The 17,518-nt window shown below is 32.1% G+C and overlaps 1 protein-coding gene across 2 annotated transcripts in view; it reads left to right on the plus strand.

The window, feature by feature from the left end:
* Positions 1–10,510: 10,510 nt before the first annotated feature.
* Positions 10,511–17,518, plus strand: part of LOC129217526 (transmembrane protein 272-like) — a 61,056-nt gene continuing 54,048 nt past the window's right edge. The window contains exon 1 of one of the 2 annotated variants that reach the window (XM_054851841.1): positions 10,511–10,648. The gene's annotated coding sequence lies outside the window, so the exon portion shown is untranslated. Of the gene's footprint in view, positions 10,649–10,710; positions 10,942–17,518 lie in introns of those variants that run through there. The other variant, XM_054851842.1, reaches the window with a different exon arrangement.

A 17,518-nucleotide genomic window follows, 5' to 3' on the forward strand; every position in this document is an offset into this window, starting at 1 on the left:
AAAAAAAAAAAATAGTACCTTAATGTTTTCGTTCAATCAATTAAAAACAACATTTTCATGAAGTTAATGAATACCTTTGTTCAAAAGAAGTAAAATAAAAATTAACAGCGTCAAATTTCACAAATTGCAGTTTACTACAGACTGTGTTACAAGGCTACTGTTTCGGCGTTACAAGGCTTTTGTCGGACTCATCCATAAGTTTGTTTCTTTTGCATTGAAAAAGGCGTTCCTTGTAACGCCGAAACACGTGTCTGCAGCAATCTGCAATTTGTGCTATTTGACGCCGTTATTTCTTATTGTAACGTTTTCATTGCTTAAAAGCAATGTCGACGTATTAAAACATTGAAAACCCCAAGCAATATTTGCCATAAATATTATGCACTTTGCACCGGAGTCGAACCATCCGAAGTCATCGGATGGTTCGACTCCGGTGCAGAAGCATGAGATAACTTTGTTGGAAAATAACTATTGAATTGAATTTATCATTGTGCATAACTATTGGAGAAAATTTTGGAATATTACTACTTCCTTAGGTTACGTTTCTCACTTGAAATTACGGCAATTTCTAAAAAAGTCGGGCAAAACTAAATAGGTATTTTGATGCTGAAATAAATGTATACAAAAATTATCATAAAAGGAAAAGAAATCAGTTAAAATACAAAATCCTAAATGTGTATAGTGTGATCGCCACTTTGAAGGTTTGAAATAAAGATAAATATGGCATTTCTCTGAGGGGGAGGGGGTCCAACACATAAAAGTATAAGGTCATGGACTTCGAAACAAGACTCTTAGTCCTTCACTTTAGTTACTTTAATAAAATTATATTTGGCAATTCCTGGGCTATATGGAAGTCGAATATTTTTTTCGTTTTTCTGGTTGTAATTATTTTGTCCAATAACTGTTTTCAGAAAATATACGAGTTTTACTCAATTCCCGTTCAATGTTTCTAAGGACGTCTTACTTCATTTAAATGTACATGGATCATTTTGTACCAAATGTTTTCTTTCAGTCACAGAAAAATTCAAGAAAAATCTGACAGCATTCATTGCTCAAACTTCAAAAGGCATTTAAAATAACTTTATTTTTTACTTTTGTTTCAGTTACATCTATTGTATCATACGAATATATGTATGCAATTTTTCAATGTTATAGTTTATTCATTTTTCTCTCTTATTACGAAAAGTTGTCTGATGTAGAAACTAGAGTTCGTGTTTTTCCCTGATCGTTGACATATGGTGCTAGAGTCTAAAAAAAAGCACGTGGTCAACTAAAGAAGCAAACTTAACTTTACGGAAACCTCAAATGTGTAACATCAGTTATGATTACATTTTAGCTTTAACTTAAGTCATATGAACATTTTATCCGCAAAAGTTTCAAAAAACATAATTTCAGAAAAAATCTCTTTTCATGTAAACAGAAAAATCTCTTAAATATATATTCTATTAAAAAACTTTTTCAACGTAAACTGGCTAATAAAAGAGAGCCTTTAAGAAAATATCATATGGAAACCTTACAACAAAGTAAACATTAAAATATTCAAAATAATTTGTCACTAACCGAAGTTCTGTCTCTTTCTGAGTGGGTATGCAACACTCCTTTAGGAAGATTCACTTAGTTTTAGACCTCTGCACTGACGCATTTTAACTGCAATGACTATCTTTTGATTTTCTAAACAAATTTTATCTTTTAGTTCTTTGCAAACATTTCCCTAGTCATTTTTTTAGTCCTACATTTTTAGTCCTTCCTATAGTCACTTTTTTAAATATCGTTATACTTTAGTAAAAGAAGCGGAATACTTTTAACAGTTGTTAATTAAAAAACTATAATTAATATTCTGTTTTTAATTAACAACAGTCTCAAATGAAATACGATTAAAACTAAAGTGCTTAAATTGATGTTTTTATTTTTTTAAACAGTCACGAAAATTTCATTGGAACGTTAAAAGTTTTTTATCTCTCACATAATGCGCATACCTTTGTTAATTTTATCAGATTTCACTTAACACCAAGACTGTTCTCAATTTAGAAATAAACTTTATGTTTATTGTTTTATTTAATAGAGTGTACATTCAAAGAAATGAAAAGAACTCATTAAAAGATTTCAGCAGAACTTCCCTAAACATTTTTGCTCTTAGTTTTACAATTGCAAGAATACTTCCAAGTGATGGATTATTCCTCGCATAATTCGATAAGCTTAATTTCATTTATTTATAAATTATTTTTCCCGTTGCCGGAATTATTTTGATTTATGCATTGTTTCGCGAGAGATTTTTAAAAATCGTTCAAAATCTTTAGAATGAGGAATGAGTACAATTAATTTCACATGGTTTGAGTAAAATTTAAACTATGCGTTTTAAATAATCCAATTAGCTAGTAAGAAAAAATTATTTGTAATAAAAGGTGCAATTTAAAGTAGTCGATGTGTCTTAATTAATCTGATATGACTCTCGCTCATAGAATATTAAGAACATTGTTCTTATTTGGGTGACTTTTGTGATTAATTTGATGTCTTTAATAATAAACATCAAACTTTAAGGAAATTCTTTCATTTTGTTGAAGCAGAATAAGAAGATCTATCTGTAGTCTGACCTCGATATAAGATCACCCCTCAGGACTTCGCGAAACTTACCTTATAAGCGGGATGATCTTATAATCAATTCATACGCATTGTACATAAATAGTACAGTCGACTCCCGCTACAACGCGATTAGACTTTCGCGAAACGACTACAACGCAAATTTTCCCGAGTAACGAATTTTAGAGCTAACGTGAATTTTTCGTCCACAACACGAATTTTTTGGAAGGAAGTATCGGCTTCGTTATTGGCTACAAAATATTGATTTCGTAAATGTTTTTACATCCCTTTAAACCTTACTGACAGCGAAAGTTCTCACACCTAACTAATCTACGCATCGCGTTGTTAGTGCATCAAAAAAATAAAAAAAAACACTCAGCATCTTTCATTTATTCATTTTTTTTTTTCATTATAAATATTAAAGTTGATGAAATTTCTAGCACCTCAGTGGCAACTTTATCTAAAGTTTGTGAAGATGGAAAGAAAGTTTCTGAATCTTCCATTCGTACAATTAAAAGTCAAAACAAAAAGATATTCAAAAGATAAAAAAAAAAACAGAAGCTGCTCTTGTATTGTGGATTAAAGAGATAAAAAAGAGGGACTGTTGCCCGAAATTGAAACGTTATAAAAGAAAAGGCGAAGCAACCGTATTAAAAAAATGCATTGGATAAAAATAACGATCTGATAATGGAGCATAAATCATCATTATCTTCATTTTTAAACTCATAAATATTATTACTGTATCTACTGTACAGTACTATTATAGTGCAGCATTTTATTATTTACTATATACTTTGCGTACCGTGTTTTTTTATTTTATGTCTATCCCTCCCATAGATCATTCATTTTGTGCATCTTAAAATATTTCATGTTGAATAAAAGTTTTATTTTTTTAACTATAGTAAAAATTCAGTTCTTTATTTAAGAAACTGTAGTGTATAGTTAAGGAATGTTTTAAAGCAGTTTGAGGGGTGTTTATAAGTGTCTAAAAGAATTTGGTGTGCTTTTAAAAAATTGGTATACATATATTTTTTTACAACGCGAAATTTCGACTTGCGCGAGGAATCTTGGAACGCATCCCTCGCGTAAGTCGGGACTCGACTGTATAACTCTTTGTTAAACTTTCTAGCTCTAAAATCATCAGTTTATTTATTTATATTTTTTTAAGTTTGTACAATGCCGGCAAAAAAGAATCTTTTCATTTGGTTGGCAATTAAAAACTTTACATGCAAACTTCTTATCATGATTTTATTGGCATGCCCCCTACTGATTTGGCCGAATACCAAACATTCACCGGCCTAGGTTGTGACGGAATATTCGGCATTCGATCAAATCACTAGGGATCATGCCACTAAAATCATGACAAGAAGTTTGAACGTAAGGTTTTATATTTCCAATCAAATGCAAAAAAAATTTGCCGGCACTGTAGAAACAAATAAAATTAATTAAATGAATGAAATCAATAAGAAATTAAGATATATTTCAGTTTTTTTTTTTTTTTAAATTCCGGAATGAAGTCGCGTACGAATATACTCAAGCAAAATACCAATGCAAAATTAACCCTAAACTAATCCATAATACAATACATTCACGGGTTTGCTTATTGTTTTCTAAGTTTTGTAAGTTTTGAAATTTTCTTTAGCTCTTTCATTTTTTATTAAAAAGTATTCTCTGAAAGCTTCTGCGTATGTCAGCAAATCACTCTCTAGTAGTGTCATAGTCACTAGTTTCACTGACTTCTGCATTCTCTGCAATTTACACAACGTTGGTAGAGAAATTACTTTTAACTGAAAAACGATCGTGTGCTATAGAAAAATTCTTGCTATTGAACCAGTGGCGGTCACTGAAACAAACTTAAATAAAGTCACTCAAAAGGGACCTTATAAGCAATTACGGAGTTTAAAAACGTGACCATGTGATCATGTTTTCCGATTAATCTGTAACATAAAATTTCCTATTCAATGAGTCGGGACTAAGATAAGGGACCTTATATCGCGCGAGGTTTGACTCTAATAGTCACTTTTCTAAGCCGGGCTGATAAGTGCTCATAAGCACGAAGCGGCAGTCCTCAACTGAAATGACTGAGCTGGAGGTGTATTTCATGTATTTCTGCCTTAGCCTTGGCTATAGGGCGGTAACTTACTGAAAATACAATGCCTTGCATTCAATCTTCTAGTTGAACCGAACCATTGCTTCGGTCACTCGTTTGATCTGTGCTAATTCTATATTAGCTAGATTCTTGGCTTCCTTAAGAGGGTTTTCCACCTCCAGCTCAGTCCACTTCCTAAGCCAGGCTGATAAGTGCTAATAAGCACGAAAACTGCAGTCCTCGTCTGGAATGACTGTAGCTGGCGGTGTATTTCTAATACGGTGTTTGGTGCAAACGTGGAACAAAAAATAAGTAACAAAGGACTAGTGCGTCAACTCATGTAAGTACGTTGGAAGTTATACTTTTCAAATTTAAAAAAAATAATAATCCCTTTGAATGACTTTCTACTTTAACTGATAAAGTTAATTCCCTATTCAACGAAAGTTTCGCTCGCTTTATAAGAAGCCACATAAAATTTCTTTTTAGACCGAAAATTCGTAAAATATGGGAAAAAAAGAAAATATTAAAATATAACTTTTCATTAAAGCTTAAAAATCATGTTTACAAAACCATTAAGTTGATTTTGTACTGCAAACGAATATTTAACCCCTTCCCACTCGCTCCCTTCAAAATCACGCGACAAGCTTTCGTCTACTATTAGTGTAATCCGTGATATCTCCCAACTACAGCATCTCAAGTTCAAGCTTAAGATTTAAAAAAAAAATCAAAAATAATTCCGTATATTGGGGCAAACACCTTTTATTTATCTAATTTTCTTGAATAAAATAATGAGCATTTTTATGACTGCTTTCTTGAAAATAATAACATAATTAAAGAATGAAAAAAGCTCGGTAGCAAACAACTGATCAAAATAAAGATTTTAAAAAAATCTTGCAAAGCATGGGGAATTTGGGCTTAAATTCAGATGGGGCATTTTATCCCCAAATGTTACTTATATTGTGTTTTATTGTGAAACGATTGAGAGGGAAATACTTTCTAAAGGAAAAAGGATTGCTTGAAACGCATAAGCACAAAAAAATGGAGGAGTAATTGCTTGTGGTTTTTGCTCGATGAAGTAACCAAAAGAAGGGAAGAAAATCATTACGATTACTTCCATTTACATAGCTATAGTGTCATTGCGTGCACGTAACTTCAACTGCACGTTGAAACTTTATTTTAATCACTTCGAAAGAATTATAACCTTCAAAAAGGAAATTTTTTAAAAGTTACATCTCATTAAAAACCGCTTCTGAAAACATTTACACGTATTGTAGCTATTAATCTTAAATATCGCTGCTGGGGGACGCAGGTGCGTAAAAGTGAAAGTCACCGTAAGTCGGTGTTAATTTTCTGAGAAAATAGGCAGCCCCCCCCCCCCTCCCCACACACAGATTTTCTGCTCCATAATAATGTGCGTTGGTTGCCAAGAAGAAAAGTTTTAAAACTATTCGCTTCTTTATAATTAAAAGTTAAAGCATTTCTTTCAGAGAAGGGTGTGGGCTATCATTTAAGCTAACAACTAGCAAAGTTATCTTTTTTATTTATTTTATTTTTTTCAAAATCTGAAACTGAGATAACAAATTTTCGCAGATCTGGGCAAAATAACTTAAGATCATGTTACTAACAGTTTTTTAAAATTTGTTAATTTTTATTTCTGTAATCGTTACGGTTGCAGTTGATCGATTTATTAATCTTAAAAATGACAAAGTAAAAAGCTATAGAAAAAAATACCTCAATTGATTCTCATTAATTACTTCTCTGAAACAATTTCTTTTTAACATCGTGTAAAAACGTTGGCTGCAAAATAATAATGATAATTTACTGACACTTATACAGATTGATGGAAATTACGATTTAACGAATAAAGAAAAAAATTACTTACAAGGTTACAGTGAGGAAGATTTTTTTTTTTTTTTTGGTTCTTTCCATTTTAGGATGCTAAGCCAAAAATATTTTAAGGAAAATCTGACGTTTTAGCAATAAAGCAAGTTTGTTTACAAAGGGGGGGGGGGGGGTCTTAGAGTTCACCCCCCCCCCCTCGAAAAATTCGGTTTGACATTCAAATGTTCGTTTATATTTAAAAATTTCCAGAAAATATTGTTCCAAAACTCAAATGTTTTTTCATATGTATATTAGTTGCATAAAACGCTTTTATAATAAATAACCCGACAACTTGAACATTATCATAAATAGCTCAAAACTCCGCATGAAACTTTTTAAACCCTCCCTGAAATTTTCTGGTTACGGCATTGCCCTCCAATAAAGCATTTAGTAAATGTATCATTTTCATCAAAAAAAAAAAGCCAAAATCCAAGATTTTCATGAATATCCAAAGAACCCTATTGAAACCTTTTTTTTTTTTGGAGGAAAACAAAATTTTTGGCAGCCCTAACAACTAATGACAATTACCTCCCAGTGAAGTAAGGTGGGCGCACTAAATAGGGCCATGAAAACCAAAAAGACGAACTCCTTAATATTCCATGTTAAGGTATTGAAAATTCACGATTTCATCATGTTATTAGCATCAGAAAACCTTACAGGATAAAGCGTTATCAACAGGTGTGTACAAACAACTGTGTAGCCACAGTTATTGCAAGAGAGTCATATCCAAATTGCCTAATCGTATTTTACAGAAAATTTCGCTTCTTCGTGGTTTACTAATATAAAATAAAGTTCCTAAATATTCTAGAAAACATAATTTATGTAGTTGATGAATGTTTACCACAATAATATTTAACAAAAGAGAGAGAGCGGATTTGTATGTTAATATGTCATGGTTAATCTTGGAAATCAAAGCAACTATTTGAAAAACTATGCATAAGCTACATAATTACAGAGTGCCATAGGCTATATCGTCGCCTCTGAGCAACATTAGGATATCTTAGTATTATTTCTGAGATTAGATGTCTTACTGTTGCTCTGAGGCGACGATATATTATTCAGTGCAATCCTAATCTATGCAATGGAATTAGACTTCAAGTAAAATTTTATGGAATAATATGATTTTGAGTATTCTCCTTACAGGACCAGCAGCAGATCAGTTGGCTCATTATCCTTTCCTTCCAATGATCCCTACAGATTTCCCTTTCCGATTAAGTTCCGATTAAATTGTACAGAAAAGTCATCAAGAAACCAGAAGGTCAAACGTACAACTTTACGCAGTACAACGCTTCATGCTGGTACATTGCCTTACCCGTGAGCAATTACAAATTGCTCTCTCCTAATCAGGAAATGAGGTGAATCAATTTGTTTTTAAGTGTCATAAATTCAAAATAAAAAAAGGTTTTGCGGCATGATATTTTAAAATAATCAGTAAACACATAATATTTATTTAAGATGGATGATTTTTCAACCAGAACGAAGTCGGGTCATTCAGCTAAGTTTCCTTATAAAATGCATTGACTGTATACGCTTTGTGCCATACCCCCCCCCCCTCTCGATAAAATTTGGAAATGTCAGGCCTGAGGGAGGCCTTTTCCTGAATTTAAACTTTTTCACGGTGTATGGGAAAGTCACGTTTCACACAATTTCACAAATGCATGAGCATGTTTTCGTGAGAAGTTTGGAAAAAGGAAGTGTTTTTATGTTGCACTACTTTGCGTTTCGCTACCGTGCATAACAGTATTGCGACGGTAGTCCCAATTTACACCAATAAATTTCCTTTTCCGATGAGCTTCTGAAGAACATGAAATATCTAAATCAGGCAACAGGTTATCAGAGCCACCCCACATTTGTCGTTTTATCCGTTGTTTAGAATGCTAGTCTTTTGGTTTTATTTTGACTAGCGGTACCCAGCGCGGCTTTGCCCGTAGTAGAAAATTAAAAAGATCATTTGGTTCGACTGTATATTTTTAAATAATGAATGATGAATTCCTCGCCAATTCGCTGTGTTAATTTGCTCGCTCTTATTATGGTAATTTACTCGTCCTTGTCCATGGTAATTCGTTTCGTAAAATGGGCTTAAAATTTGAATAGAAAAAGAACAAAATACAATTTTCGAAAAATCGCATCGAAGTGCTCACCCCCCTAATTCTGTGCCACATTTCATGTAAATTCTCTGAACGGTCTAGGCCCTATGAGCGTAGCAGAGATCCAGATATCCCGAGACACAGTCTTTTCAGCTTTACTATCAGAAAGATATTTTCCTTATCGGGAGGGAGCAGTTCTGCCGGGTGTGGGTAAAGGTCAGGAATTGTAAATTTTTCATTTTTTTTGCAATTTTGTCATCTATTGTACATTAGCTTAGTTGTACAATCTTGCTTATTTGGTTTCCGCTGAAAAAAGGCGCGAAAAAATGTCTTATTTCAACATTTCCCTATTGTTAGTATTGAATCCAACACACATTTCTTCCAATATCTCAAAAACTCATTTCTGCAGAGGCCTGCCATTAACCTGCCCTCGACAGAGTCGTCCTTCCCTAGCCCTCTCTAGATAAGGCCCAGGCCTATCGGATACATCAGAAATCAAAAGGAAAAGTGTGGAGAAGGTCTCGATTAATTATATTCCCATTCTAGGAGCTTAAACTGGATCCCCGATGTGCGTAAAAAAGCATGTTAGTCTTTCAAAAATGCTTTCAACCCCTTGAATCCTCTGGGTTATACATAAGCCTTTGTTTAATCGATGCGTTAACTGACCCTGGGGCATATCAACGACCTTTTGAAATACTATCTTTTGCACTGTGCTGCTACCAGTAAAACTATTCACAAAACTTTAAAATACAATATTTTGTATTTTCTTTACTTCTCTTATTAATTTTGTGTGAGCAAATAGTCTTCAGATAGCTACAGTTGCACTTATTTTCTCCCTAATATATCGCATGACTACGCAGGCATGTGTAAAAAATTGACACTGGGGAGTGAATCTTGTACGTTTTCCTCAATAGGTATACGGTTAATGTGGACATAGCTTATACCTTTAAACGAGCAATTCTTGTGGATGTGTGGGTAGTGACAGGAAAGTTATATAGTAGAAACAAAAATGTAACAGATAGTTCAAAGCAAAATGTTGATTTAATTGCATTCAGAATCTATTTCTTTTGATACTTCCAGTGTTACAAGAAGGTCGCGGCCCATTTTCAATCCATGCAATTTTTTCATATTTATTTTCGCCATATTTGGTCTAAGAAACTACTTTTTTTTTTTCTTTGCAATACCGCGCGTTAAATATTTATACACAACCAGCTCAAAGGTCCTGGTGAGAAAGCTCAGAGAAGCTCTAGGTGGATGTCTGTGGGGGAGGGGAGGCCTATATTCAGTAATAGGCTTCTTATAGCTGAAATTATTATAATGCTGATGAGGCGTTTACATGTGATTCTCTCATTTCTCGAAAGCATATCCAAAGACTGGCGATAATATTAATATTTTGTTAGCGTGATGCTTTTCAAGTATATTTGAAAAAGAATCGAAGCTTACAAAAGCACGAATTGACAAAAGAACTCTTTTAAAGCCGAGCGAGGCTTGCTCGTCCAGGTACTCCTATATTAGTTGAGCTATTTCAAGCTCTGCACCCTTATTAAATTGAAAATGAAAACTTGGTTCTTTGAGTCTAAAAAGAGTGGAAAAAAAACGTTAAATGTTTGCTTATTTTCAGTCGGATTTCTTTACTCTCAGTTCCACATTTACCACAATCTGGCAAAGTTCCTTCCTAATGCGAGAGATTAGCTCTTTTACCCCAGATTTTAATCGCTCATTTGATTTCTTCCAGTAAGTATGTTTTAATTCTACCGGGGTTAGTGACGTCTTTTCCCACGTGAAGGAGTTTTTCTCTCAGAAATCGTTGCCAGATGTAATTTACCTTTATATGGCTCCGATGCCAAGTCTGCGTGGGGGCCTGTCTTTCCAGCGCCGAATGACTAGGGGGAAGAAGAAGGCGTTCGTCCAGATATGACGTGTCATTCTGTCTGATTCGAGAGACACATAACTTCCCTGACTTGATGACAGAGTTATATCACATGGGATGGCGAAAAATTCCGTTCGAATCATGCAGGTACTTAAATTTGCTTTTTTTTTCTTTTTTTTTTAATTGTTGGGTTTACTTAGTTTTAATCGGTTGTGATGGTAGAGAGCATTCAAAATTTGAACTTTATGGCTGCTTTGATTTTCATTTTTACTTCTAATAATTAGAGTATATCGCAAGATGAACGCGACAAGTAAAAACTGCAATTTAGTTTTTCAAGTGAAACTTTTTATACGAGCGCTTTGAAATTCGGATCTGTAAGCTTTTTGTGTGATGGAAGTGACGTAGTTGTTTTCCAATTGTTGCCGAAAACAGTGATGAAGGTAAAATACTTCTGCTTCTTATTTGCTGCCAAAAACAATGAAAAATGATAGTAACTATGCAGATAAAGTACTTCTACTTTTTAATTGTTGCCAAAAACCATAAAAAAATAATTATTATGAAGTTAGTCTTGTTAATAAGTTTAACAAATTATTGTCAAGCTTTTAAGCAAACATTTATCAGTGAGTTTTGGGCATTTTAAACTTTACAAATAATGCAGGTTTTCGATTTCTTCGATTCAAGGTAAGTGACCAGCTTAAAACCGTAATCCACATTGCTTCATTTCAGCCTTGAAATTAGTTTTTTAACTTTTATTAACAAACTTAACTATATAATTACTATTATTTTTCATTGTTTTTGGCAACAATTAAAAGCGGATCTCGAATATCGCTTAACTTTCTTGTTATTTATAATCTATTTTCCTCGTTATCATATACAATTCTGTTGTAAACGTGCCTCAGTCAGGCGCAGAAGGAACAAGAGCGTGGCGTGAAGACGAAAACGTACGGGTGTAGTGAGTTCAGAATGTAAAAAACGAAATCATAAAAGTTTCTTTTTTATCGCATGTTTTTACGATTTTTTTCCATACTGCTTCTGGAGAAAAATCAACACATCAATGTATTTTCAAGTTTTTTGACGAACGTGAAAATTTGTTTCGAACATGATTAAACTACTATTTCCCAACTGTAGTTAATTGGAAGTATTTGTTTTCTTTCAAACAAAAATTTTCAACAAAAGTGAGACCTTTTTTTTAATTGGCAGTTATTTGGTTTTAGTAATCAGTCGTTGATAAAGCAGTAGATTAGCTTGGAAATTCTGCAAGCGTCAAAGATACAACTGATTTGAAGAAATCTTTCACCTTTTTTTTTTCTAAAAATTACATATTTTTTAGAAACTTGTATTAAGAAGTTTCGTATTATAATACATGAATTACACGTTTGACAGATCGATTTAAGCCTGAATGTATAAAAATGCTGTGATAAAAGTGATTTTTTTTCTTAGTTAAGATACAGCTAGGATTATTTTGTCTGCTCAATAAACATTTGAATTTTTTAAGACTGAAAAAGATAAAAACTGAAAAGGTATGGGGAAAAGACCCATTTTCCATAAAATTTTAAACGTTTTTCCTTTGCTCTGTCAATCAAAAGCTTCAATAAATTATTCTTTATGCGCAAGTAGAAATTTTATTCCTGTGTGTTACCTAAATTCAAAATATTTTGAAGATCAAATCTGTACCGTGTGTGTGTGTTTAGGATTAGTGAAAGCAAAAAGTTCTTAGTAGATAGACGCAATTTAAGGGGGTTGGGACACATTTTGAAAGTATTTTTATTAAGTACTTTAGAGTTACGAAATTTTTTGCACTAATTCACCATCTATTTAATAAGCAAAATCATAACATAAATATTTTTTTTAATTTTATTTAAATTTAATTTGTTTTTTTTAATGGGGTTTCTTCAAATTGCTATAACTCAAAATATTTTTTTGGTCAATTTTTAATTTTTTTTCAAAATATTATGCAGAAATATCTAAGCTTTAATTTTTATTCCGCGAGTTAAAAAATATTAATTCAATACAAATAAAAAAATATTTCAAGAAAAATTTCGAAAAATTCCAAAATACTTTTTTTTAAATCATATTTTTTGCAGAAAACGTTTTTATTTTAAATTTGTCAAATAAAAGTATAAGAGTATAAGATAACGATTTGAAAAAGATATACTCCAAATTTCATTACTTTACCTTTATCGGTTCCTGACTTATAAGAGTTTGAATGCAAGAAATCGGGAAAAATTGCAACATACAGAAAAACGCGTCTAAAGTTTTAAGGTCAAATGCAATATCAGTTAAATGCATGCAAAAAAAATGATTATATCTGTCGTTCTAATTAATATAGAAACAAGATTAGGCGTCCTTTTAAGCAGAAGAAAACGGAGTAGTTTTTAAAATGATTTTAAAAAAAAATGCAAAATGTGGCGATTTCTGTGTCCCGGACCCCCTTAAAAATAAGAAATTGTAACTGCACACCGCCCATTTTTGACGTAGGAAGTGTAGAGCTAACGGAAATAGATGGGCAAAGTGAATTGGAGAAATATTTAATCTGCATTTATCGCCACCTATCAGGTAATATTTTAACTGTGTAGTAACACATGTAGTTTAATCCAGTCAGGAAAAAATTACCTCTGAAAATCAAAACATATGATAATTCAAGGATTTTGAAAAATTGATGCTCAAATTGTAATATTTGGTTGATAGTAAAAATTATTTTTGCTATTATAAAAGTATAAAGTTCTTGTTATTAACATTTTAAATATTAATTAAGACCTACCAATATTCGATGCAGTATTTATTAAGTTATATTAAACTTTTTTGTATGTAAAATATTTTATACAATTAGTCAAGTGCATGCGGGCAAAGTAGATGGAGAAAAGTGTAACAGTTCATTTCGTTTACTCATTCAATCACTTCTCATTTCATTTATTAATTAATTCATTTGCATTCCTTTTTTGATAACTCACTTACTTATTCATTCATTCACTTATTTTCCTTTTCACTCACTATTTACTTTACTCATTTATTTTTCCTCGTGTATTTAATTTTGTTTACTTATTAGTTTATATTTTCCTTATATGTTCATTAATTCATTCATATTTTATTTACTCGTTCGTTGATCAAAAATATTTTTAAAATCTAAAAGAAAATATTTCATTACAAAATACTTATCTTTTACTATACCCCCTCCTCCCCCCCTCACAGAGAGGAAAAAAAGTAAGTACAAATTTTTTTGGAAACCACAAATTGAGTGCCAAAAATAAGAAAAAATATTTTAAAGCAAGTTTTATTGTAGAATACACTGTTAATTCGCTATGTACTGTAATGGGGTCGTTTCCGAAATTTTAAAAGTATTTGTTTCTGAAAGAGCATGCTTAAAAACATGGGATATGACCATTTTTAAAATAATTTGTTTAAGTTTAATATTTTTAAATAATTACTTAAATCGGTGCGCTTTCATTATTTATGCTTCTGCCAATGACATCACAAATGATGAAATGCCATTCAGTGTTGCCATTCACAGACCAAAATTTTTAATTCGCATCTTTACTTACTTGTATTGGCAGCGATATTGTTGATAACAAGGTTAGAGAGCAATTTTAATTCACTTGTTGATTATTATAACGTGAAACCGTGGTAGAAAGATGCGCCAAAACGCATCATTTGTGACGTCATCAAGACCACGCCTTGTTTGAAAAATTGGACATTTAAAAAAATTAATTAAAAAACATATGTTGGGAAAATAAAAATATTTTCTAGATCTATGTTTTTTGTTGATTCTATCAATTTCAGTGACTAAAAGTAGTCCTTTTGACTGAGGAAAACATCCGCATTTTCAAAAAAAACTAAACTTATTTAAAGAAAAACTTAAGTCATCTTAACTATTTCACTCTGTGAACAGATTCCCCTACTACTGTTGAAAAACGTACTATTAATCTTAAATGTTTTGATCCATAAAATTTCTAACAGCTTTTATTAACCTAAGTTTCACGTAGTTGCTTTTTCGCTCAATTTAAGACGAAAACGATATAACTATTAACTATTACCACGCTACGTTCCCATGTGTTCTAATGACGTTTAAACAGGTTTTACATTAGTTTGGTGAAGAAATGTGAGAGAAAAGATAGTCTCTTTGATGGCAGACTAAGCTATCTACAAAGATATTAGTTTTTGGATAATGGTCTCCGAGAACTTGAAAAGTTAAGTACTATTTAATGTCAGACAGTTGGAACTGAAATTCAAGTCAAGCGCCATTAAACCACATAGAATTATTTTTAAATCTAAAACTGAAATGGTGTGAAAGTATCCCCCCCTCCTCCCTTATTTTAAAGTAAATGTTGTGTAACATCAAAGGGCGATTTCAGACCTGTGTTTCACGGTTACGAGCTTTTTGATAAATTCAATTCCTGTTTTAATTTTATAATTACAAATAAACATTTTAATGTGACTTTGAACAAATGATATCTCACTTTTCCCGCATTTTTGGCTCCTTTTGTCACAAAGTGTCATACTTCACTACATCCTCACCCCCCCTTTGTCTCATGGCACGTTATTTTTTTTATTAACATATTCTTATAAAAACGCGTGATATCACATTTCTTGACACCTTTTTTTTCACAAACTGTCAAAATTTCACATATCTCCCCAAAAAGTGTGACATTCTTTGTGGAAAACCACTCTGTGAAAATTGAACATATGAAATTCACAAGTTTGTGCAGAGTAGCAGTCACGTGGTTAAGGGTAACAAGGAACCCCTTTTGCAATGCAAAAGAAGTAACTTGTGGATGAAAAGACATCCAACCATTTTCAACTTTTCATTCATAAGCTCACTTTTTTTTTTTTTGCTTTGAAAAAGGAGTTCTTTGTGTCCCTGGAAAACGTGTAAGCATTTTTACTTCCTTTTACAGAAAAGGAAGTATTGTATTTGCGAAAAAAATTTCACTCAAAAATAGACTTTAATTTCCGTTTTACTCATCCCCGAATGAATGTTAATTTTTTTTCGACTCGACCACACGTGGATAAATGCCTAAGAACGTTTAGAAATAAGAAAGATCCATAATGACGATTTCCGAGTTAATTACAACGAATTTTCTCGTGACGTCTATATGTACGTATGTATGTGCGTATGTATGTCGCATAACTCAAGAACGGTAAGTCCTAGAAAGTTGAAATTTGGTACGTAGACTCCTAGTGGAGTCTAGTTGTGCACCTCTCCTTTTGGTTGAATTCGGGTGTTTCTAAAGGGGTCTTTTGCCCCTTTTGGGGGGAAATCATTGTTAATTTCGATGTAAACTCAAGTGATGTTATAATTTGGCGGACACTTGGCGATATATCGCCAGTCTTTTGATCGCCCGACAAATTTGGCAATTTATTTTTTTTTTAATCTGTTTCAATTTGGCCACTGTTGGTTACATTTAGAGGGTAAAGTATTGAATCACATTAAAATTGCCAGTAATGGGGAAATGACATTAAATTGGAGTAAAAGGAAGTCATGTGATGTACACATCAGCTCGTTTTATTAACAGTTAGTGTTTTTCATACTTTGTTTTAATGTTTACTTACATTTTAGCACAGGGTATAAAGTTTTCTATTTTAGTGCTGAAAAAAAAAAACAATTTTTCTCACGTTATTGTGCTATCATTTATGCATAATCTAACCTTTACAATCAGTGTATAGTAAGTTTGAATGAAAGGTTTTATTACTATGTGAATATCTCTTTTGCTGCACATATTTGTTGATAGAACGTTATTTTTATTCGACTTCAAACCCTAAAAACAGATCATCAACATTTAAATTTGTTTCATAACCTTTTTAAATCGAATTTAATTTTGAGAGAACATTTTTTTCAACTTATTTTGCCTCTAGCCATAAAACACACAATGCGCAGCGAAGACCTTTTTTTTTTAAAAAAAAAAAACGTTGTAATATATGTAGATATATAGAGATGTCAAAAAATTTATTTCAGAACAAAAATTACCCTATACTTAAAATTTTGATATTTGCAGAATATTGTGACTCAGACTTTCTGATGTCACAACATGTCACGAAAGTCACTACGAGTTACAATTGTCTCAGTGAAAAGAACAGATCAGTGACGTCTCGTAGCAGTAAGGTTGTGGCACTTTTCATATGATTTCAATGCTACATCGAGTAACGTACGTTAAAAACGTACATATTTTTGTGATCCATATCCATTTCTCTATTAAAACGATTTACATTGAAATATTTGAAATGTTAAGCAAAAGTCATTTGCTTTTATTTTTTTAGTTTTTTTGGAATCATGTTCATTAAATTATTAAAATATATTGCTATTATAACGTTCTTTCCTTAGTGTTTAATTTTGGGAAAATGTCTTGTTTTGCTTTTTAAGCAAGGAAGAGAAACTTCTTTTCCTTTTGAAATATTTCTAAATATTCTGCTGGTTTCTGTAAAGCTACACTCCAAGTTTTCAAATCTGCTAAAAGTATGTACAGATCTGGAAAAGAAAGAAAAATGTTTATCGCATTGTAGAGACGTTAACTGTAGATATATAGGCGAACCAAATGACCTTTTTTATTTTCTACTACGTGCAAAGTCGTGCGGGTAACGCTCGTTCAAGAATAAAACTCATATCTTGTTGTTATTTAATAAGGCCAGTAGTGTACCAAAGAGTTGGCAGGAGTGGCTCTCGCCGGGGGCGCAGCCGGAATTTCGACCGCTTACAAAAAAAAAAGGATTTTTTTTCTTTAAATTTAAAAAAATTGATTATGTCGGTAGATAAATGCCTCTATGAATAAAATGAAAATAAAAATGATAGTTTAAAAAACTAGAAAAACACGCTTTAATAGCAAAATGAACTAAAAAGTTAAAAATAGTCTTTGGATGACAAGTATATAAAGTAATTGACCAAACACTTAATTTTACTGCAATAAAAAAAAAGCGTAGGGCTGCCTATTTACATTTTTGCATGGATAACAAGTGGAAGAAATTTAGGACAACTGATAGAAGCCCCCACGCTTTTTTCTATTACACTAAAATTAAGTGTTTGGTCAA

Source organism: Uloborus diversus, chromosome 2, assembly GCF_026930045.1.
Source record: "Uloborus diversus isolate 005 chromosome 2, Udiv.v.3.1, whole genome shotgun sequence".
Taxonomy (NCBI): Eukaryota; Metazoa; Arthropoda; class Arachnida; order Araneae; family Uloboridae; genus Uloborus; species Uloborus diversus.